Consider the following 21,738-nt stretch of genomic DNA (forward strand, 5'->3'; position numbering starts at 1 on the left):
GCCACTTTGTGGGTACTGAGACTTGAACCGTGATCCTTGTTAGAAGAACCACAAGTTGCTCTTAACTGCTGAGCTGTCTCTCCAGCCTCTTGCTAGGTTTTTTTGTTTTGTTTTTGTTTGTTTGTTTGTTTGTTTTTTTTGGAGACAGGATTTTTCTGTAATCCAGTCTGGCCTCAAACTAACTGCAATCCTCCTGCCCCAGGGGTTACAGGCTTTTACCAGTGAGCATCATATTTCCAGAGCTCATCCTTGAACCATGTACCATTTAATATTTAATAATTTCTTGTTATAGCTGGGTAATAGATTGCTTATACATACCTCTGTCTTTCCACCAGGTAATGGGTGGTTGGATTGTTTCCACCTTGGGATTATGAGAGTAAATCTGCTGTGAACACTTGTGAACAGGTTTCTTGAAGGTATTTTTAATGTCTTCTGTATTGCTGGGTCATGTGGTAGCTGTGTTTGGCTTTGGAAAGATATGTTTTGCAGAGTTAGCTGCTGCATTTACATTTCTACCAGCAGTGTAAGCCATTCTGGTTTCTCCAATGCTCCCTGCTCTCTTTCCGAGCATAGCCATCCCAATGGATGAGGGTGGTTGTTATTAGCACCTCTCTCTCCGTCATTAGGCATATTTCTATGTGCATATTGGCTATTTGTGTATATTTTTGGAGAAATGTGTATCCCGATATTCTGACCACTTTCCAATTGGGATTCTGTATTCAGACTGAGCCTGATGTATCCCAGGTGTCCTCAAACTCACTATGAATAGAAGAGAGTCCTGGAGGTTCTCTGCACCTTCTTTTTCTTCTTTTGGTTTTGCTAATTGATTCCATGGAGTCACTAGTTAGATTTAATCATCCCATCGCTTGGGTTTAAGGAAGAACTTCCAAAACACACCCATATTTGCCAATAATAAAACATTCCTGGGCTGGCGGTGTTGCTCAGTGGTATGCTACTTACCTAGAGTGCATAAGGCCTTGGCTTTGACAGGGTCTCTCTGTTTGTCACTGGTTGTCATGGAACTTGCTATATAGATGAGGTTGGCCTCAAACTCAAAGAGACTTTCCTGCCTCTCCAGAAGACCTTACTTCTGTCTGTTTCTTCCTAATTACAGGTTTATCTCATATGTAGCATGGTCCATTAGGGTTCTTGTGTAGTTTGAGGTAAGGTCAATTTTCTTCTGTGAACCACACATGGAAGAATTATTTTTGAACTTCTTGTTCTGTTCTATTAATCCGTATGTCTGTCCTTCCCTCTCCACTACACTCTTAATTACTATAGCTTTAGAGTAAGTTTTGAAATCAGGAGTCTGGATTCTGCAACTTTCATTCCTTCTACTGTTCCAGCTATTCCATAGTATATGAATTCAGCTTAGCTGTCTCCAGTCATATTTGCATCTAGTCTGTTTTTCCTGCCAGGTTCTGAGCAAACTGTAAAAGGTAAAACTGTTAGGCTCATATGTAATAGTAGGGGGTCGTCCTTATTCTCAAATAATGACACAGAAATCTTTATGTTTATTAATAAGCTTCAGGTGTTATATCTGGGCAGATTCTGAGGTATTCTAACCTGACAATGCTGGTCTGGCCTATTTCTCAGCCACGTGGCCTATTACCTATCATGTTGGTCTCTCCCCTGGCCTCCTTTATTCCTGTGCACAGAGAGATCTTGGGTACCAATTGTGACCCTCCCCCTGGCTCTGGGGGAGGGGGCAGAAAGTCCCACCTTTTCCTCTCCTGCCCACTATCAGACTAACTTCTCTTATTGACCAATCAGAAGGTGACTGAGGAGAACAAGGTTTTACAAAATACTGAGTCAGGAAATGCTTCATAATCATGACAATACCGAAGTCCCAACTGCCACCCGATCTCATCAGCAATTGAATACATAGTGCACCAAAACATCCCCCAACAGTCTGGCCTGGAACTTTAGCAGCTCTGATCTCAGGAATATTTTCTTAAACCAGGTATATTCTAACCAAGATGAAGTCACTTTTCTCTTAACCTATAGAACATTGTTGGGGGTTGGGTATGGTGGCTCACACCTGTACTTAGGAAACAGAGGCAGAAGAATCAGGAATTCAGTTATCTTTAGTTATAGAGTGAATCTGAGGCCAGCCTGGATCAAGATCAACTCTTGTTTCAAAAAATTTTCCCCAGTTTCCTGGGGAAAAGTTGGGGGTATCCAGCTATCCTGCTTCTGTAAACAACTTTCCCAATAAATTTCTCCCAGCAATGCTAGATCTGTCTTAGGCCTATTTGTCTCTCATTCTTCCTTCCTATGGCAGAATGGTGCTTGTCCCTGTACTCAAGCACTGGAGTGTCTGGAAACATATAAACATCTCTTTTCAGAGTTTAATAAAGTAAGTTCTAATCCCACGTTTTCTAGTTTCAAATGTGAATGTATCAGTTTACTCCCAGAGTGAACAGGTACTGGAAGGAGATGCTAGTGAATCAGGTATTTGGTTTTTTTGTTTGTTTTTTATTTGTTTGCACTGTCACTTTTTTTTTTTTTTTTTTTGGTGTCAAGTACAAGAAGCCAGCAGTCAGATATGGAGGTATATCTGGAGAATAATCGTTTTTTCAAACTTACAGAAAAAGTTTACCAATTTGCATTGTGAGATATTCTTTTGGAGACCTAAACTGAAATGACTTTGCAGGGAATTCTACCTTCTAAGAGTTACTCAGCCCTTCAAAGTAAAGGATTTTATAAACATAGAATAGGAAACAAGCTGAAGGCTGGATGCTGTATAATAGGTACTGAGACCAGATAAGTTCTGTGCTTAAATATTTCTGTCAATGATTCTGTAACCAGGACAAATTCCAAACCTTTGTGTATAAAATGGGAATCCTTTCCTCATTGAGCAGTTGTAAAGTCTGTCACACACACACCCCACATGGGTAAAATGTAGTAACACTCAGCACAGCCTGGGAACATGTTCAAGAGACCACGGTTGTTTTAGAATCAGAGGGGAGTTCATTCCAGAAACATCACTGACAGTACCACCAGGATTTAATAAATATCAGTTGTTATCTCAGCACTTGGGAGACAAAGGTGAGAAAGATTACAAATTCAAGGCTAGCCTAGGCTACATAGCATAGCAAAAACTTGTCTCAAAAAACTAAACCAAAACAAACAAACAAACACAATCCAGAACAACAACACATTGAAAACCAGTCACTGAATAGCCAAACTAGGTATCAGTAGAACCAGTTGAAAAACTTGTGGGAAAGGTGAACTCCACTGAAAATAAATACATAAAATCCTGAAACCCTGGTAGTTTGGGGCTAGCAAGATGGTTCAGTTTGGTAAACATGATTTCTGACATGAGGTTGATCCCCTAGACACATATGGTAGGAGAGAAGTGACACCCTTGAGCTGTCCTATGACGGCTACACACATGCACACAAGTATACTCACACAAATATGTGTAGTGAATTTTTAAGATTTTGAACTTTAAGTTCACATATCATAAAAACATCAAAAAGCAAATTAAAAAAAAAACAAAAACAAAAACGCCAGGTGGTGGTGTCGCACTCCTTTAATTCCAGCACTTGGGAGGCAGAGGCAGGTGGATTTCTGAGTTAGAGGCCAGCCTGGTCTACAGAGTGAGTTCCTGGACAGCCAGGGCTACACAGAGAAACCCTGTCTCAAAAAAACAAACAAACAAACAACAACAACAACAACAACATTTCAAAAGGTTTGGTAAAAAGCATTGCAAAGTGTCGGCCTTACCATGATGGAGACATATAAAAAGTCATAGGTTTCAAATGAACGTGTCATGGAGGCTTTGATTACAGGAATAAATTCTACACATTTTTGAGGGCACTCACAGATTGTGAGCACAGTGATGTTGACAATTATTGATGCTATTTAATCACTAGCTATACATAATTACCAGAAAGCTGTGTTCAAGAGACCATGAGTTTTCCATCAGACCACAGGAAGGAAAGTTTTTTCAAGTAGCTGAAAATATTTGTCTATATGGAATAACTTTTGCAATGCTAGATAAATGGTACTGGCCTTAAATTTGACTGAAGTTTGCAAAATGGAACACTATACAAATAAGCAATGTATGGAGTTGATAGTTCCCAGAGTGTGATTCTTGTTACTAAGTATCCTTTAGAGGAATCACAGCTGGAATTGTAACCTTTTTTCTGGCACCCTTTTCTCCCAGCTCTGTCAGTATCTCAGCTAGGAGAACCATCTACTCAGGAGGTCATGAGTATTCTCTCATTTAAAGAATGAGATTGCTTAGGTAGAAGTAGCCTGGTTAGCACGGGGAAGGCCCTTTAAAATATTGGCTTCAGTGATGACTCAGTTGGCAAGAAGAGTGCTTGAGGCCCCAGTTTGGCCACCAGAATCCACATATTGAAAAGACAGAACTGACTCCTGCAAGTTGTCCTCTGACCATCATATATCCCCTCTCCCATAAGTAGATGTATAACATTTTAATTAAAAAAATTAACCACTTCATCATATATGCCGGCAACCCATCTGGTACAAATCAGGTCGACAGTGTTCCTATATGGAGCCTCAAATTGAGGAGATTTTGATCCACTAAAGGATGCATGGTATGTCCCACCCACACTGGATTTGAAAACAGTAAGCAGCTTTGAACAAACATAGATAGAGGTAGGTTTACTGAAGTTCAAACCTTCAGCTTTTTGTCTATCTTAAACCTGAATAGGGCCTGAAAAAAATTAATTAGGTTATAAGGTCAGTTCTGGGTCTGAAAGTAGAGGCTGATGGAATTTTAGGGCTGGAACGCTTTTAGAAGATGTGTCCAGACTCATCGTTTTACAGAAGAGAAGATCGAGGCCCTGGGACACTTTGAGACAATGTAGGTCAGTCAGTTAATTAGTGACAGAAGGAACTCCCGTGTCCCAGCGCCTTCTGAAGACGGTGGCTTTCAAGTGCATGCTCAATTCCTGAACCAGCTTAGCACACCTATCATTTATTATGCAGTCCCTCTTTCATTTCCCTTCCCCTTTCTAATGGCGATCCGGAATGTGAGCCCTGAACCCGGGGCAGCCTTCCCACTCGAGGCACGCTGCCGCGTAGATTAGGACGGGTCCCGGCGCCTTTTCCGCAGCAGGTGCTCCGCACCTAGCTTTCTTTAATCGCTGCATCATCGGCGGCGGCCTTCGCAGGGCTCCCGGTTTTCACCAGCACACGCGTGTCCCCGGGGACCTGGAGAGCACGGAGGACGTGGTGGGTCAGAGCCACGCCGCTCAGAAGGGCGTCTAGAGCCCGCGGGAGTGACCTCGGCGCCGACCCCGCAGGCCGCGGGCAGCCGGGGCGTGCCCGCGGGGCCTGACGTGGCGGGGCCTGACGTGGCGGCGGGGGAGCGGGCTGTGCACTGCCCCACGCTCCGGCCAGAGGGCGCCCGGCCACAGCCCTTCCCCGCCCCGAGGCCGCCCGGGGCTGCGCGTGGAATCGCGCGGATCGCCCTGGAACAGGGCAGCAACCCCGCCTCCTGCTGCCCGCAGTCCGAGGTCCCGGCCAGGCGGAGGGGCGCGGAGCCGCGTGGGTATCCTCCTTTCTTGGGTAGCCCTAGCCCGGACCGAGCGACGACCCGAGCTGCACCGGTCACGGCCGCCCCTGTGCGCCCGGGCCAATCAGCGGCGCGGTCACAGATATGCAAATGAGGCGCCGGTTGCTGCGGGAGTGCCGCTCGCAGGGGCTGGTGGGGTCGCGCTGGGGGAGTGAACCGGGCCAATCAGGCGGGTGCGTGGCGCGCGGAGGGGGGCCGGGGGCGGCTCCCCTGCTTGCCTCCCTCCTTCCCTCCCGGCCGGGCGCTGACAGGGGGGCCTGGCCGAGCAGCCGGTAAGTGCCGCCGCTCGCCGCTGCCGCGCCCGCCTCCTCCGGCGTGGGGAGGACACCCGGGGAGCAGCGGGACAGCAAACATTGCTCAACTGGTGGAGACTGGCGGGGGAGGGTCTGATAGCCCGGTGGTCGCTGGAGGCCGCCCCCGCCCGGCCGGCCGCGCGTGTCAGTCTAAGAGGGCGAGGCGGGGGGCGGCGGGGACTCTTTAGCCGTGGCGGTGAGTATATGCGCCCCTTCAACCCGCCCGGGGCCGGGGCTCCCCGCTCTTAAGGGGCGGAAGATTGGGGCTAGGGGCCGGGGGAGGGGGGCGCTGCCCGCACGTGCAGCCGGGCACACCGGGGCCCGCCCGCCTGTCATGGCTGCAGCGGTGCCCTCGCCCCTAGTCGGGTACCCGGGGTCGGGACCCGGTGCTGCGCCTGTTGCGTGGGCCGGAGGTGAACCCCGGCTCCCGGGCGCTGCTCGTGGCCTCCCCCAGGGTCGGTCCCCGCCTAGGCGCGGGCTTCCCTCGTCTGGCAGCCTTGTCCCCCGCCCGCTGTCTCTCCTGGGTTACTGGTGACAGAGCGTCCCGCGCGAACATTGGGGTCCCCGGAGCACAGCACGCCCTCAGCACTACCCCAGGCTTTGCCTCTGGGTTCCCCTTACTGCCTTCCCCACGCCCCGGAGGCCACCTTGAGGGCCTCTCCGCGTCTGCAGCCGGTCCCCGCCTGCCAGTGCTGCTGCTTCTCTCGGAGTCTGTCAGGGTGTGGGACGTGTTGGGTGGTTCCAAGGCTCTCCTCGCGGACATCCATCCCGAAGCCAAGCACGGACCCGGAAAGCCTGTGTGTCTTCCTGGCCTGTCACTGCTGCCAGCTCAGAGAGTGATTTGCTTGTTCCTTTTTTGGTTTTGGTTTGCCTGGTAAAAAGGGAAAGCAAAAACTTTTCAGGACAAAGTAGATGCGAATTAAAGTTGTGACACAGTCGAGGTATTAACAGTGCTGCACTGTTCCCTTTCGGGGGAGCTTGCTCCTGACCCGAATGTGACTTTTATCCATTTACCTGAACTTGCCCTATGCAATAAAGTTTATTAATAAAAACCACCATCACACTGAGTTGGAGAGGTGGCCCAGAGGTTAACAGCACTTACTGCTGTGTTGGTACCAGAGTTCAGGTCCCAGCACCCAGATCAGGCAGCTCACAGACATGTATAACTCCAGATTGATGATGATTGTGGACACCTGCACACACATGTGTACATACACACAAATAAAAAATTTAAATCTTTTATAGGTTTATTTTATGCATATGGATATTACACACGCGCGCGCGCACACACACACACACACACACACACACACACACACACGCACTCACACGCACTCACACGTGTGCGCATCCATGCAAGTACAGGCTTCCCTAGTCCCCTGTCTGCTGTCTCACTTTGGTTACTTGTAACAGGTTGTCCCGCACAACAGTGAGGTCACTGGAGCACAGCACGCCCTCTGCGTGTGTGTGTGTGTGTGTGTGTGTGTGTATGCGTATGCGTGCACACGCACACGCGTGTGCCACTGCCATGGATCCCCTGGAACTGGAGTTATAGACAGTTGTAAGCTGCCATGTGGGTGCTGGGAATAGAACTTGGCTCCTGTAGAGGAGCAAACAGTGCTCCTAACCACTGAGCCACTAGAATTACTATTGGGAGTTAGTTTTCCAGTTTTGATGCCGCTTTTTTATGACTTCCAGTTCTCTAGTTCTTTGACTTATGATTTGAACAGAAAATAGGGATTGCTTTATGTAATGTTACTCTACCTAAACATAACTGCACAATCATTTGAAAGAACCATGAGGTCTGCAAACACATGCATACACAGAATACAAAGTGTAGAGGATTTCCCATTTGGAGGATCCGGAGGATGTTTTCACTGTAAAGGATCACAGTGTTTCTCTTGAATGTAGATGGCCTCTTTTGCTAACAACAGGCAGCATAAAGCCTTAGGCTGGATGTTGGAAAAATATTTCATGAAATTAACCTATTCCTCTGAGCATGTTAATGTATATGTTCCAAAAGACTTCTGTTTCTAATGTTGCTTTAAGAATTCACACTAGTTACAGTGTACAGAATTTTAATTTTTCTCACTGGCTTTAATAATGCACTGGTCTATAAGTGGTGGCATAGGACTGTAATCTTAGCACTGGAAGGCAGAGGTAGGGGGATCCCTGCAGATGAAGTGGATCCCAGCCTAACTAGGACTACATAGCAAGACCTTGACTCAAAAACAAACAACCCCAAAATTTCCATTAATTAACCAAAGTATTATCATGTGTCCTTACAGTCTCCTTTGAACTACAGACTATGTAACAGGGACATGAAATGCACCGGGGAACAAATTCAGAATTAGTTAATAGTAACTTTATCATACTCGAATAATAAGTATCTAGGAAGAATGGATATTGTAGTAAAAAGACCCCCAGCTCACACATCCCAGCCTGTGATTGATTGAGTAGAAGATGATGTTTTAAAGGCACAGAAAATACTATTAGAAAATAACAGGGAGCTGGGGTAACATTAAAAACCTTTTCCTGGAGGACTTGTTGGGGAGAATGAGTTAAGACTGTGTCTTAACTAGCCGTGTAACTATAGTTAGGTCTCTTGACTCCTGTCAGCTCTAGTTTCTTGGATGCCAGAAGTGGTAGCATAAACCATTTGATCTCAGAACTCTGGTGGCAGAGGCAGGTAGATCTCTGAGTTTGAGGCCAGCTTGTTCTACAAAGGAGCTCTAGGTCAACAAGGGATAAATGATGAGACATGTATCAAGAACATGTATCAAGAACAAAGAACATGTATCAAGAACAAAGAAAAAGCAGTTTCCCCTAACTTTGGAATTTTAGGATTCTGAGTATCTCATGATATTTGTCATCTGAAAACACACACACACACACACACACACAAACACACACAGAAAGCATTTTGTGTTAAGAAAAGGCAAAGGTTTAAAAATAATAGTGTAGTTGTTTTATTCCACACACACAAAAAAATTTTATATTAAAATGCTTGTGTCAGTAGATATGCATTGAGGTAAGAAAGTATTATTACCCTTAATGAAAACTATAGAAAAAACATGAAGATAAAGTGAAATAACAGAATTTTCACCTTTAAAGTATCTTGGGTGACTTTTATCTCAACTATGCCCACCAAAACGAGGTCAGTCTGTTTGTCTGTCTGTCTATCTATCTATCTATCTATCTATCCATCCATCCATCCATCCTAGAACTCTTACTAAGTAGACCAGGCTGCCTCAGATTCACAGAGTTCCGCCTGCCTCTGCTTCCCAAGTCCTGGAATTAAAGGCATGTGATACTATGCCCAGCTTCAACTCTTTATTTAAAACAATTGAATGCACTCTAATAGAAGTTGTATCCTGGGTGGTGGTGGTGCATACCTGTAATCTCAATGTTGGGGAGACAGAGACAGGCATATTTCTGAGGCGAGCCTGGTCAACAGAACAAGTTCCAGGGCAGCTACATATAAAAACCCTGTCTCAAAAAGAAAAACAAACAAACAAAAACCCAAAAAGAAAACAAAACAGAAAAACCCAAAAATCAATAAATTGGCAATTTGTATGTCTTGTATGTGTGAGTGCATGTATAAAATTGGGTTTTGCTATATTATCCACTCTGAGTTCAAACTCATGATTCTCTCAAAATAACTGGTAGTACTTTCATGTGCCAATGTGCCAGGTTTCATACAGATTCTGTGTATGTGCTAGAGACCAAACTCAAGCCTTTTACATTCACTACATGCACTCTACTGCTGAACTGTTATTTTCTAACTCAGTCTTCTTAATTTTTTTCATGTTGAGACAGAGTTTCCCTGTGTCCTGGAACTTGCAAGATCCACCTACGTTTTTCTCCTAAGTGCTGGGATTTAAAGGTTTATGCTACTATGCCCAGCTAATAAGATACATTTTTAAAAGATACATTTTTATTATTTCTTTTGAGACAGAGTCTCAATATGCAACCTTTGCTATCCAGAAACTCATTATGTAGACCCAACTGATCTTGAACTCAAAGAGCCCCTCTTCCTTCTGCCTCCTAAGTGCTGGGATTAAAGGCACGTGAAATCATGGTCATTGTGTGTGTGTTTAACTTTTAAGTTTTACTCTGTGAGTACAAGTGTTTTGCCTACGTGTTTGTATGCGTACCATATGGCTGGTTGGTGCCTGTGGAGGTCAGAAAGCATTGGACCTCCTAGAACTAGGGCTATGGATGATTGTGAGATACAATGTGGGTGCTGGGAATCTGGGTGCTCTACAAGGGCAGTGGGTGATCCAGAGCCATCTCTATCACCTTTAAAAGATTTTACTTTATGCGTATGGGGATTTTGCCTGTATGTATGTTGGGGTACCATATGTGACATAGTACCAGAGGTGTCTAGAAGAGGGAGTCATATCCCCTGGAACAGTGAGCTACCTTGAGGATGCTGGGAGCTAAATCCAGGTCCTCTGGAATTGCAGCAAGTGCTGTTAACTACTAAGCCATCCATCTCTCTAATGAGAAGATATTTTTTAAAAGAAAAAAAATGGCTGAAGTAATTGATCTGGTGGAGAATTTTATCAGTTAACATATAGTAAGTAAAAAATATATATCTAAGAATATAGAAAATGAGGCAGTTGGTCAGAGTAAAAGCATGTTGATGAGTGTTTGAAAGGTTTAAAAGCCAGAAATTGCAGAAGAAAGTTATGAACATTTCACAGAAAGATTTGAACCCTCTAAAGCTTTTTAATTATCAACTCAACACAGGAGCCAGATTACTTACATGATACAAGATTTACCCTTTTTACACTGACTTCACCAATGAGAGTTGCTGGTTAACCATCTTTATAACTATTTTTAAGAACTTGGCGCCTCTGTTTTACTTCCTTATTGGGGAGAAAGGCTTCATGTTATAGCTTTTCACCTCTTGAAACTTAGCTTGTCTTGAATACTCGGGTTTGACTCTACCTTATAAATAGAACCATCTCTTGTTACCGCGACTCTTGAGATTTCTCCCTCCTATTACACACCCTCATTATACACGTCTCACTTGTTGAACACACAACGCATGACCTCTTGACTTTGTGTTAGCTGTAAGTTTTCAGGAACGGTTTTGTTCCTCCTTTTTCAAAACAAATGGACCCAATGGCACTGGAAAAAAGGGAGAACAGGGAGCCACCGTTGAGGCTTTGTCCTTTAGATGCCAGTGGATTTGTGTTCATTCATTCTTGAAACAGGTTTGTTCTCCCTTAATTTACTGTATTAGATATAACACATTAAGCGATAATATACAAAGTGACTCTTGCCTTCATGAGATCTACAGTCTAATAGTGAAGATACAACAAGTAAATCATTGTAAAGTGACAACTGTTTTGGTGAATCCAGGGAAGAAAAAGAGCATGGTTATGAGACACGGGTGGGAAGGATTTTAGACTCTGTGGTTACAGAGTGTCCCAGGTAGTGGCATTTAACTTAAGACATTACAATTAAGGAGCCAGAAGGATAAAAAGAGAAGAAACTTTCTGTGAGAAGGAAAAATATATTTGAAGCCTATGAGGAAAGAACTTCATTGATTTTTCCTTTCAATCCTGTTTTAGAGCCAGGTGTGGTAGCATACATCTGTAATCCCAGAACTTGGGATGTGGGGACAGGAAGATCAAGAATTCATGGCTAGTCTTGATTCCATAGCAAGTTTGAGACCAGCCTGACCTATCTCAGAAAGCCACTTTGAAAATGTGTTGGAGAAAGGCAATAGTGAAAGCAGTGACATTGTAGATCTGTAGTTGTTGAAGTGAGGCAGCGTGGTGGCTGGTACATGGTAGCCGCCGTAAAGATGCTGTAAAGTAAAAGGTTGTGCACCTTCTAAATGTGTTATAGATGTCCTTTACTGATGCATATATTTGAAAGAAACTGAAAAGCTGATGAGCTGAGAGGTGGGGTGGGATACCTGGGGTGGGGTGGACCGGAAGCTTCTTGATGTTAGGAAAGGCATCCAGCAATCACTGTCGATTTCTGGCTTAAGGAACAAGATGATGGGGGGTGATTTGCTGAGGTGAAGATCTTAAGTGGAAGAAAGGGTTTGGACAGAAATGGAATTTCAGATATCATCTGCAGACCAGTGCTTCAGAAGGTTGAGTCTGCCTTTATGTGAATGGTAGGTGCATCGAGACAGGTTTAATGTATGTGTGGGACTGTAGTAAGATGTATTCATGAAGGTTTGTTTTTTTTTTTTTTTTTTGTTGCTTGTTTTTGAGATTTGTATGTTAAAGACAGTCTCATCTGATTGACCTAGAACTCATTGTGTAGATCAGACTGACCTTGAACTCACTGCAGACTTACTGTTTTAGCTTCTTGAATATCGAGGCCACAGGTTTGCACTATTACACCTGGCTTTTTCAGGGAGTATGTTCTGTAGAAAGAAGAAGCAACATTCATACTTATATTAAATCTTGATAACTAGGGTCTGGGGACATGGCCTAGCAGCTAAGAGCACTTACTACTCCACCAGTGTAGTTTGGATTCCACACTTACATCAGGCAACTCACAAATGCCTGCAACACTAGCACCAAAGGATGCTGGCCCACTTCTGGACTCCATGTGCACCTGCATATGCACATGTGCATGCATATACAACACACACAGCTAAATACATTCTAAAATAAAACCTTTTTAAAAAAATCATAACTAAGATGATCTCTAACAAATATACTATAGTTCTTGAATGCTTATTTTTTTTTTAATTCTTTTTTTTTTTTTTCCGAGACAGAATTTCTTTGTGTACCCCTGGCTATCCTGGAACTCACTGTGCAGACCAGGCTGGCCTTGAACTCAGAGACCTTCCTGCCTCTGCCTCCCAAGTGCTGGGATAAAAGACATGTGCTACCACCACCCAGCTGACCATTCCTAAAAAATTTAAATTATAAGATTATATTAGATAGAAAGTTTTGTGGGCACAATGGGTAAAGGCACTCACCACCAAAACTAAGAACCTGGATTCAGTCCCCAGAAGGCCCGACTCCTGCAAGTCACCTTTTGCTTTCCATACATGGCTGGCTTAAAGCCTTACAGGTGGACAGAGTAGAGGAATACTTTGACTTCTTCTTCTTTTTTTTTTTTGGTTTTTTGAGACAGGGTTTCTCTGTGTAGCCCTGGCTGTCCTGGAACTCACTCTGTAGACCAGGCTGGCCTCGAACTCAGAAATCCGCCTGCCTCTGCCTCCCAAGTGCTGGGATTAAAGGCGTGAGCCACCACTGCCCGGCAATACTTTGACTTCTAACCTCCATACTCGTACATGCACATGTGTGTATGTACACACATATGAACATACACAAATACATCAATGATAAATAAAATTAATGTAGGAATATTTAAATGTTATAGCAGTCCTTTGACAAATTTATTATTTGTATGTGTGTGTGCTATGGTGTGCATTTGGAGATCAGAGTACAGCTTTGTGGAGTTGATTTTTTCCCAAACCCACCAAAGGGATTTCAGACTAGATTTGACATTCCTACTTAGCTTTCCAACTGAGCCAACTCTGAGGTACAGAAAAACTTGCATTGCCTGAGGTCCAGGTATTAGGGAAAACTTTGAGCTATTCCATAATTTAATGAATCCACTACTTATCTAAGCATACAGTATACTACTTGTTGGTTTTATATTGGTGAAAGTATCTTAAAATTAGCAGTATGCAGACATTAGGAAGTCCTATTGTAGACCAAGCTGTTTGCCCTTTTTTGGTTGAATGACATCTATTTCTGTTATTTATAAATGTTCCCATATACTTCACCATATTATTTTGTTGTTGTTGTTTTGCTGTTTTGAGCTTGGACCTGGAACTCACTGTGCATGCTAACTTGGCTCAAACTTCTGACACTCTTCTTATCCCAGCCACCCATGCCTACAATTACAGGCATGAGGCACTCTGCCTAGCTCAGTTAGGTTTTTAAAAACTATTTTTGTTAAATTATGACAGATGTGCAGAAAAGCATATAAATCACACGTGTATAAGTCTGTGATTTATTACAAGGTAAGCACATCTCTGCAACTACCACCCAGGTTAAAAAAAAAAAAATAGAACGTTATCATTAACAGTCCGGAAACTCCCTGCATAGGCCTTTCTAATTACCACCCCCTTTCTGTCTTTCCAGAGGGAGCCATTATCCTGACTTCTGTAACCACAGATTAGTTTTGCCCGGTTTTGAACTTTATTAAGTCGAATGATATACTGTATGTTTCTCTGCATAGTATTTATGTGATTCAGATATGTCCATGTAGAATAGTACTGTACATATTTTCATTGTGTTTATTCTGATAGACACAGTTTTAGTTTTGGCCCATAACTATCATACAGATATATGAGCATTTGTATATTATGTGTCTTAGTGAATGTGCACTTATGGGTGTGTATTTCTAAAAGTGGAAAACTTCCTTACAGATACATGCATGCTCAACTGGCAATAATGCCTTCTTGGTTTCCAAATTTGTTCCAATTCACACATATAAAAATGCATAAAAGTTCTAGTTATCAATTCAGTTATATGGTTTTATTAACCTACTGATTTATTTAGTAAGTCTTCCTTATTTTCAGAGGTTAATATTGATGATAGATTTGTTTATTTTACATATATGTGAGCTACTGGTAATTGTAAGCCACAACTAAAACTGCATCTTTTGTAGAGGGGTAAGGACTTTTAACCACTGAGCCATCTCTGCAGCCTGACACCTTGTCTTTAAAAAAAAATTTTTTTTTTTTTTAATCAGGTGTGGTGTTGCATGCCTTTAGTCCCAGGGCTAAGGGGTCAGAAGCAGGTAGATCTTTGTGAGTTGAGGCGAGGCTAGCCTGGTCTACAAACTAAGTTCTAGGATAACCAGAACTAGCTACACAGAGACCTTGAATCCAAAAATTAAAAACCAAAAACATTTTTAAAAAAGAAAAAAGAAAAGCTTTTACAAATAGAATTTAGCAGGCAGAATTTCCAGAGCTATTGACAGAACATATATATCCTCTAAGCAGGCATCTAAGTCATTGTTCTCTCATACTTTAGGCCAGAAACTGCAGGAAGGCTATTAAGGCATTAGCTGGCTTCCTTAAAGAAATATGAAGCTGGGCGGTGGTGGCGCACGCCTTTAATTCCAGCACTTGGGAGGCAGAGGCAGGCGGATTTCTGAGTTTGAGGCCAGCCTGGTCTACAGAGTGAGTTCCAGGACAGCCAGGGCTACACAGAGAAACCCTGTCTCGAAAAACCAAAAAAAAAAAAAAAAAGAAATACGAAGTTGGGTTTTATATCTTTAGTAAGAAGTGCATCTTAGAGCAATCATAGTATTTGAAGTAAATTTATAGTATTTGAAGAAAAATGGAATTTCTCAAAGATTTGAATGTGAATTGGCTCTTTAGAGGTTGGTTGAAGATCTGACTGAATTTTGAAATGCTAAGTGAATTTGGTAGACATGATGAAGTCCTGAATAGAACTTAAATGTATTAAATTACTTCAAGAAAAACTACAAGAAAGAAAACCCATGGCAGTGTAGTGTCAGAAGAACCAAAGGAGTTTCTATGAGGAGAAGTGGCCAGTTGGACTGGCTTTAGCACACACTTGCACAGTTCTCTTCGTGGGTCAGCCACTGTGGTAGCCACACCAGAGATGAGCTCTTTAGCCAATCTTTCTCAGCTATCATACTCACTTGTGGATGGTGTGTGTCACAGCATGAGTGTGGAGGTCAGAGGTCAGAGGATTAGCCTCCTTCCACCATCTGCTAGAACCTTCCACCTAGGGATAGAACTCGGGTTATGAGGGAATATCTTGACCTTCTGAGCCATCTTTAGCAACCATAAAGACAGAAAGACAGATTGATGGTCTGTCTTCCTTTCTTTTGTTGTTTGGTGTGGGCTTCTTTTTAGAGATGAGATACCCAGATTAGTTGATTTTTATGCCATTTCATGTCACCCCAGGCCTACCTATAGGTAGGTATAAAATATAGGTATATTTTATCATTGTATGACTTTCTACTCTCATGAAATTGTGTTTTACATGGTGTTGTTTGGTTTGGTTTGGTTTGGTTTGGTTCATATTTGCCAGCCAGGAATAGTGGTGTATACCTGTAATGCCAATAATAACTCAGGAAATGGCTGAGGGTTCAAGGCTCAGTGTGGGCAATGTAACCAGATCCAGTTTCAAAAAAGAAAAAAAATATATATTTTTCCCTTTTCTATGAGATGCAAAGACTAAATTTATATGAATGTAAACAAATATAAGCTGATGAATTTAGTAAATGGTTTGCTATCTGATGAGAAAAATATTAATAATATGAACAATATATGAACATTAAATCTTTAGTTTTTCTAAAATTTTACTTGAAAGCAAAATCTGTAAAATTAAAACATTTTGAAGGTGAAATCTCGTAGGGCTAAAGCCGGGAAAGGGAAGGCCTACAGCCCCATCTTCTTTTAAATGGCTGTAGATAACCAGACTTCCAAGAGGCGCAGTTGGAAAACATGGAGCGTTTGCGTAGGTCTTACTTGGATTATCCCACAGTCCTCCTATGGATGATCCCCTTTCCACGATTCAGAGAAGAAACAGCTTCACAGCCACGTTCCTAGGATTCCATGGCAAAGCCAGCCGTGCAGCTATGGTTCCAATCATATGTAATCAATGATGGCCAGTTCCCAGAGGACACTGAGCCATCATTCAGCACAGTGTGGCTCACATCTGTAAGCCCAGCACTTGGGAGACGAAGGCAGGATGTCTACCATCAGTTAGAACACAGGCTGTACAGTGAGTTTCTACAGAGACCCTGTCTCAAAAAGCCAAACCAAACCTCACAAGACTGCTGTGCTATAGACTCTTGGTAGAGTTGTTAATGGAACATGTTCTTCCTGTAAGGGATATTTGTGTATTTAAATCAGATCACTGGGCTTTTTTTTTTTTTTTTTTTTAACTAAATGTCATAAAATATCCAGAGCTGTGTTTGCCATCTGTATTTGTCAGGCTTCTCTAGAGTAACAGGACTTATAGAATGAATCTCTCTCTACATATAAAAAGGGGACTTATTAGAATGGCTTGCAGGCTGCAATCCAGCTAGTTCAACAATGGCTGCCTATGAACAGAAAGTCCAAGAATCCAGTGGTTGTTCAATCTACAAGGCAGGATGCCTCAGCTGGTCTTTAGTATATGCTGGAATCCCAAAAGAGTATGTACCAGTGCCAGTTAAGGAATGGACTTGCTAGCAAGGTGTGAGCAAGCAGGCAGAGTGAAAGTGTCCTTCTTCCATGTCCTTATATAGGCTTCCAGAACATTGCATGACCCAGATTAAAGGTGTGTCTTCCCATGTCTGGATTAGATGCTGATCTATCTTCAAATTAAGCAAAAGTCTCTCACAAGTTTTGCACTTTAGTTAATTCCAGATCTAGTCAAGTTGACAACCAAGGATGGTCATCACCCCACCTTAACAAGTCATTTAACTTTTTAAGTTGTAGATTTTTAAAGTTTTATGTGCACAAGTGTTTTGCCCGTTGCATGTTTGTGCTCTGTGTTTATACTTGGTTCCTGTGGAGGTCAGAAGAGGGGAGCAGATCTCCTGGAACAACTCAAACCAAAGACAGTTGTGAGCCAAACCTGGGACCCCTGCAAGAGCAACAAGCGCTCACAACTGCTGAGATGCCTCTGCAGCCCAAGATATTATTCATTTTTTTATACGTCCATTTTCATTGGGCCATGGTACACACTGTATGTGTGGAGGCCACAGGATCACTTGTAGCAGTTCTGACATTATTGAATTTATGAAAGTATGTACTGACTACAGGCCAAGAATGTATAGTAGATCGTAGGAACGAAAAGACTTGCTCATCCTGTTTAGTAGAAAGGACAGATAAGCAGATGAAGGATGAGAACAAGAACACTGTGTAAGATACTGGATTCTAGGATGAAACTCAGATCATCAACCTTGGCAGCATGTGCTGCTACCTGCTGGCTTAGCTTGCCTGCTCCCATTTAAGTCATTTTTGTTTTGTTTTTAAGAAGGGGTCCTGTGTTACCCTGGGTGGCCTCACTTGAATTTTTGATTCTTCTCCCTCCACCTCCCAAGTGCTGGTTGTGGTGCAGGTAATAGTGTTTAAGTATACACGTCAGCGGGAGCTCTATAAAGCCAGGACAGTGATGTTTTGCAGCTCAGACAAATGCTTTTGAAGCTCAGCATTTGAAATAATGCTACAGATCGAGACATTTTGTTGTATGTATGTACTGGCATTATTGAATTTTTGAAAGTATGTACTGACTACAAGCCCAAGAATTTATAATAGGTAGTAGGAATGAAAAGACTTGTTCATCCTGTTTAGTAGAAAGGACAGAAAAGCAGACTAAGAATGAAAATGAGAACACTGTGTATAAGATACAGAATATATGAAGTTAACATCTCTCTCTCTGTCTCTGTCTCTCTCTGTGTGTATGTGTGTGTATATAAAACCTTGCAAAAAACAGTACCCAATTTTAGTCTCAAGATATTTGAAACACCAGGGGGAGAGTAGTGATCAGACATGCGTGCAAGCAGCACACTCATGCACATAAGAACAAATTAAACAAGTGAATTGTGCACTAAGTACAATGCAGTTGTGATACTATTTCAGGAAATCATCAGAAAATTCTGACTTAGGCTTCTAGCTAAGGGCCAGGGAGTCTATAATCACTGAGTTACTGTGTTTTAGGACTTTGAGTGTATTCTTTCTAAATTCTGTCATCTGTGAATTAGACGGTCAAATGAGGGAAAAGACTGAGGGATTCACCAGGTAAGAGCTTGGCAGTGAAGATTTAAACCTGTGCCTCTTCTAATTATGCAATGGCTGACTTGTATTTAACAGATATTCTTTCTGATTTTTTTGTGGAATCTATTTTTGTTGCCATTGTTGTTTTGAGGCAGGGTCTTACAGTGGCTTGGATGTAATTCCTATTTTATTTATTTATTTATTTATTTATTTATTTAATCAAGACAGGGTTTCTCTGTGTAGCACTGTCTGTCCTGGAAGTCCTATCATGCTGGCCTCAGACTCAGAGATCTGCCTGCCTTTGCCTCCCGAGTTCTGGGATTAAAGGAGCATGCTATCACAAACTGGTGAATCTAATTTAATTTTTTTTATTTTACTTTTTTATTTATGTGGATGTATACTTGAGTCTGTATGTGTGCCTGAGAGGATGTCAGGTCCTATGGATCAGTCAGGAGCCACCCTGACATGGTGTTAATGTGTAGAAGATTTTTGCCTGCATATTCGCATTTGCATAGGACATCAGACCCTGTGGAACTGGAGTTATAGATGGTTCTGAACCACTATGCGGGTGCTGGGAACAGAACCTGAGTTAAAAGCCCATGTTGTTCTTTCAGGGGACCCAAGTATTGGTCCCCTGCACTTACACCAGGTACCTTACTGCCCCAGGGATCCAAGGCCTGTTCTGGCTCCTTGTGTACTTTGCATATCAGGATACACAGACAGGCATACATGCACACTTAAGAATATTTTTTAAAAAGTTCCTGGTCTTTTATCTGGTTTTGGGGTTTTTAGCCACTTCATGTCCCCTTCCTCCCTGCTCCAGGGTCACCCACTGTGGTGTTGATGTTGTCCCAAGTCTCAGCCTGCACACGTCTCTTTGTTCTCTTTTCTTCATGTTCCTCAGATGGTGGTTCCACTGACCATGCTCTCTGTCTTCCTTTGTGTGATTAAACCTCAATGCGGGCACTTTTCAGGGTTGTTCTACTTCTCAGCTCCAGAATTCCTGATTGGACCTTTTGTAAAGTCTACTTAAGCATTATTTATTTTGCTTATGTCATTGTCCTAGTGATTGTCAACCTTGAGCCCTGGTTGACATTAGCTCCCTGATCATATTTAACAGAATTTATTAATTCTTTGTCTGCTATATTCAGTAACTTTCTTTGGGACAGAATCTATATGTATCCTTTTCCTTCTTCTTTCTTCTTTCCTTCCTTCCTCTTTCTCTTTTCTCTCTTTTTTGTATGTTAAGGTGTGTGTGTGTGTGTGTGTGTGTGTGTGTAAAACAGACATATTCAGCATTTGATACTGCAAATGTATAAATGAGATTATTGTATATCTTGCTCCAGAATTTTCTGTTTCTGTCTGTTGAAGACTGGGGTCATTCATTTTTGAGTAGCTCTTTCCAAACACCCTATGAAGTGTCTGTATTTCTTCTGGGTGGTCACTGAAGTCTCCTCTTTAGCTTGGGTTCAGACTCCATTTTCCATTGTTTTTCTTTTGGTGCTGGGGGCTGAGTCCAGGGTCTCTTCCTTCACCTTAGATACCTTTCCACTGCTCCCTGCATGTGTTAACACAAATTTCCTTTAATGATAAGGATTTGCATTTTGTTACTTTTCTCATCATTGTCTTAGTTGTAAACCTTTGGCTGTCTTCCAGGTTCCTGCTAAAGGTGGTTTTGATGATTCCTGCTTGCTTTTTGAAACATTGGAAAGAAGGGTGTTTGAGATTTCCTACTGTTCCATTTTGCTGACTTCACTCTCTCCTACCTGCCTTTTTAGTGAACTTACTCACTTTGTGGCCAAAGCAAACGGGAGTGACCAAGAGAGAACAGGCTGTGAGGGCAGAGAGCTGTTCAGGTGGGAGTGGGGGCTGTAGTGCAGTCAGATGGGGAGTGCCGCTTTCATGATGGGTGTAATACAGAATCACCGGAGGACTGTGAGTGGAGTGACCCGGAGCACCTGCCATAAGATCACACCGCTGCTTACTGTGCTGAAACCCAGCCAAGTAAATAGCAAGATTAGTGTCATATCTATCCATAGTCACAGGAGAAGAAACCAAGTATTTGTTAGGTTATATGAGTTCGAAGTGGAGATATAATATATAATAGATATAGATTAGATATAAAAATATATTTATAAATATAAATAGATATAGATATGACATATAATAGATAGAAATTTGGAAATTACCAACATACGTGACATTTAACTTCATGAGACTAGTTAAAAGTATCTTGAGAGTCAGTATAGACAGAAATGAAAAAAGATTGGAGTACCCCTAAGTACCCTCAACATTCAGAGGTTAAAAGCATTCCCAAGGTCAATAGTTCTCAACGGGTGACTCACATCTCTTGGTGGGGGATCCAACAGTCCTTTCACAGGGGTTTCCTAAGACCTTCCTGTGTATCAGATATCTACAGTATGATTCACAACAGTAGCAAAATTACAGTTACAAAGTAGCAACAAATGATTTATGATTTAGGTGTCACCACAACATAAGAAACTGTATTAAAGGTTGCAACATTAGGAAGGTTGAGAACCACTGCTCTAGAGGAAAGAATCATCTATAGGGTCTGAAACTGAACATTAAGGAAAAAAAGAGAAATGTGAGTGAGTTTCCTGTTTGTCAATAAGCATTTAGGAGACTCCTCCCTGATAGCTGTAACAAATACTGCTGATGGATAAGTGAATAGAGAGTGAACAGTGATGAGAGCAGCACTATGCCTTTTTGGTTGGGTCAATTTAAGGAGACAGTGGGAATAAAACTGATTTCAAGAAGTAAGATGGGCATGGTGGCTCATGTATATAATCTGGATACTCATGATTGCCCCAAGTTCAAGGTGAGCCAGAGTGGCTTAGATTCTTTCTAAAAATTTTAAAAAAAAAAAAAAAAAAAAAAAAAAAGAATTAGCAACGTGGCTATACTAACATATACAATAAGTCCCTGAAAGTGTGTTTATTCCCCATTAACACATACATAATACATTGTTGGGGTTTTTGTTTGTTTTTGTTTGGTTGTTTGGTTGGGTTTTCTTCTTTTTTGAGACAGAATGGCTAAAGGAAGGCATAGCCTAGAGTTCACTGCACAGCCCAAATTGGGTTTGAAGCAATCCTGCCTCAGTCTTCTGATGCTGGGATTATAGGTAT

General features: G+C 42.4%; 1 protein-coding gene and 1 long non-coding RNA gene across 14 annotated transcripts in view; one reads left to right on the forward strand and one right to left on the reverse strand.

The window, feature by feature from the left end:
- The window catches only part of Chd9 (chromodomain helicase DNA binding protein 9), a 214,173-nt gene that overhangs the window by 63,578 nt on the left and 128,857 nt on the right, over positions 1-21,738 (forward strand). Inside the window, exon 1 of one of the 13 annotated variants that reach the window (XM_076915595.1) lies at positions 5,223-5,526. The exons of 10 other annotated variants lie outside the window; for them this stretch is intronic. The gene's annotated coding sequence lies outside the window, so the exon portion shown is untranslated. Of the gene's footprint in view, positions 1-5,222; positions 5,527-5,674; positions 5,827-5,877; positions 6,044-21,738 lie in introns of those variants that run through there. 2 more of the 13 variants (XM_076915593.1, XM_076915592.1) reach the window with 2 other exon arrangements.
- On the reverse strand, positions 2,992-6,931 carry LOC143434946 (uncharacterized). Its single transcript, XR_013104829.1, has 2 exons — positions 6,495-6,931; positions 2,992-5,190 (listed from the first exon to the last, which is right to left on the reverse strand). It is a non-coding gene; the product is annotated as an uncharacterized LOC143434946 (long non-coding RNA).

This window comes from Arvicanthis niloticus, chromosome 18 (genome assembly GCF_011762505.2).
Source record: "Arvicanthis niloticus isolate mArvNil1 chromosome 18, mArvNil1.pat.X, whole genome shotgun sequence".
NCBI classification, from domain to species: domain Eukaryota; kingdom Metazoa; phylum Chordata; class Mammalia; order Rodentia; family Muridae; genus Arvicanthis; species Arvicanthis niloticus.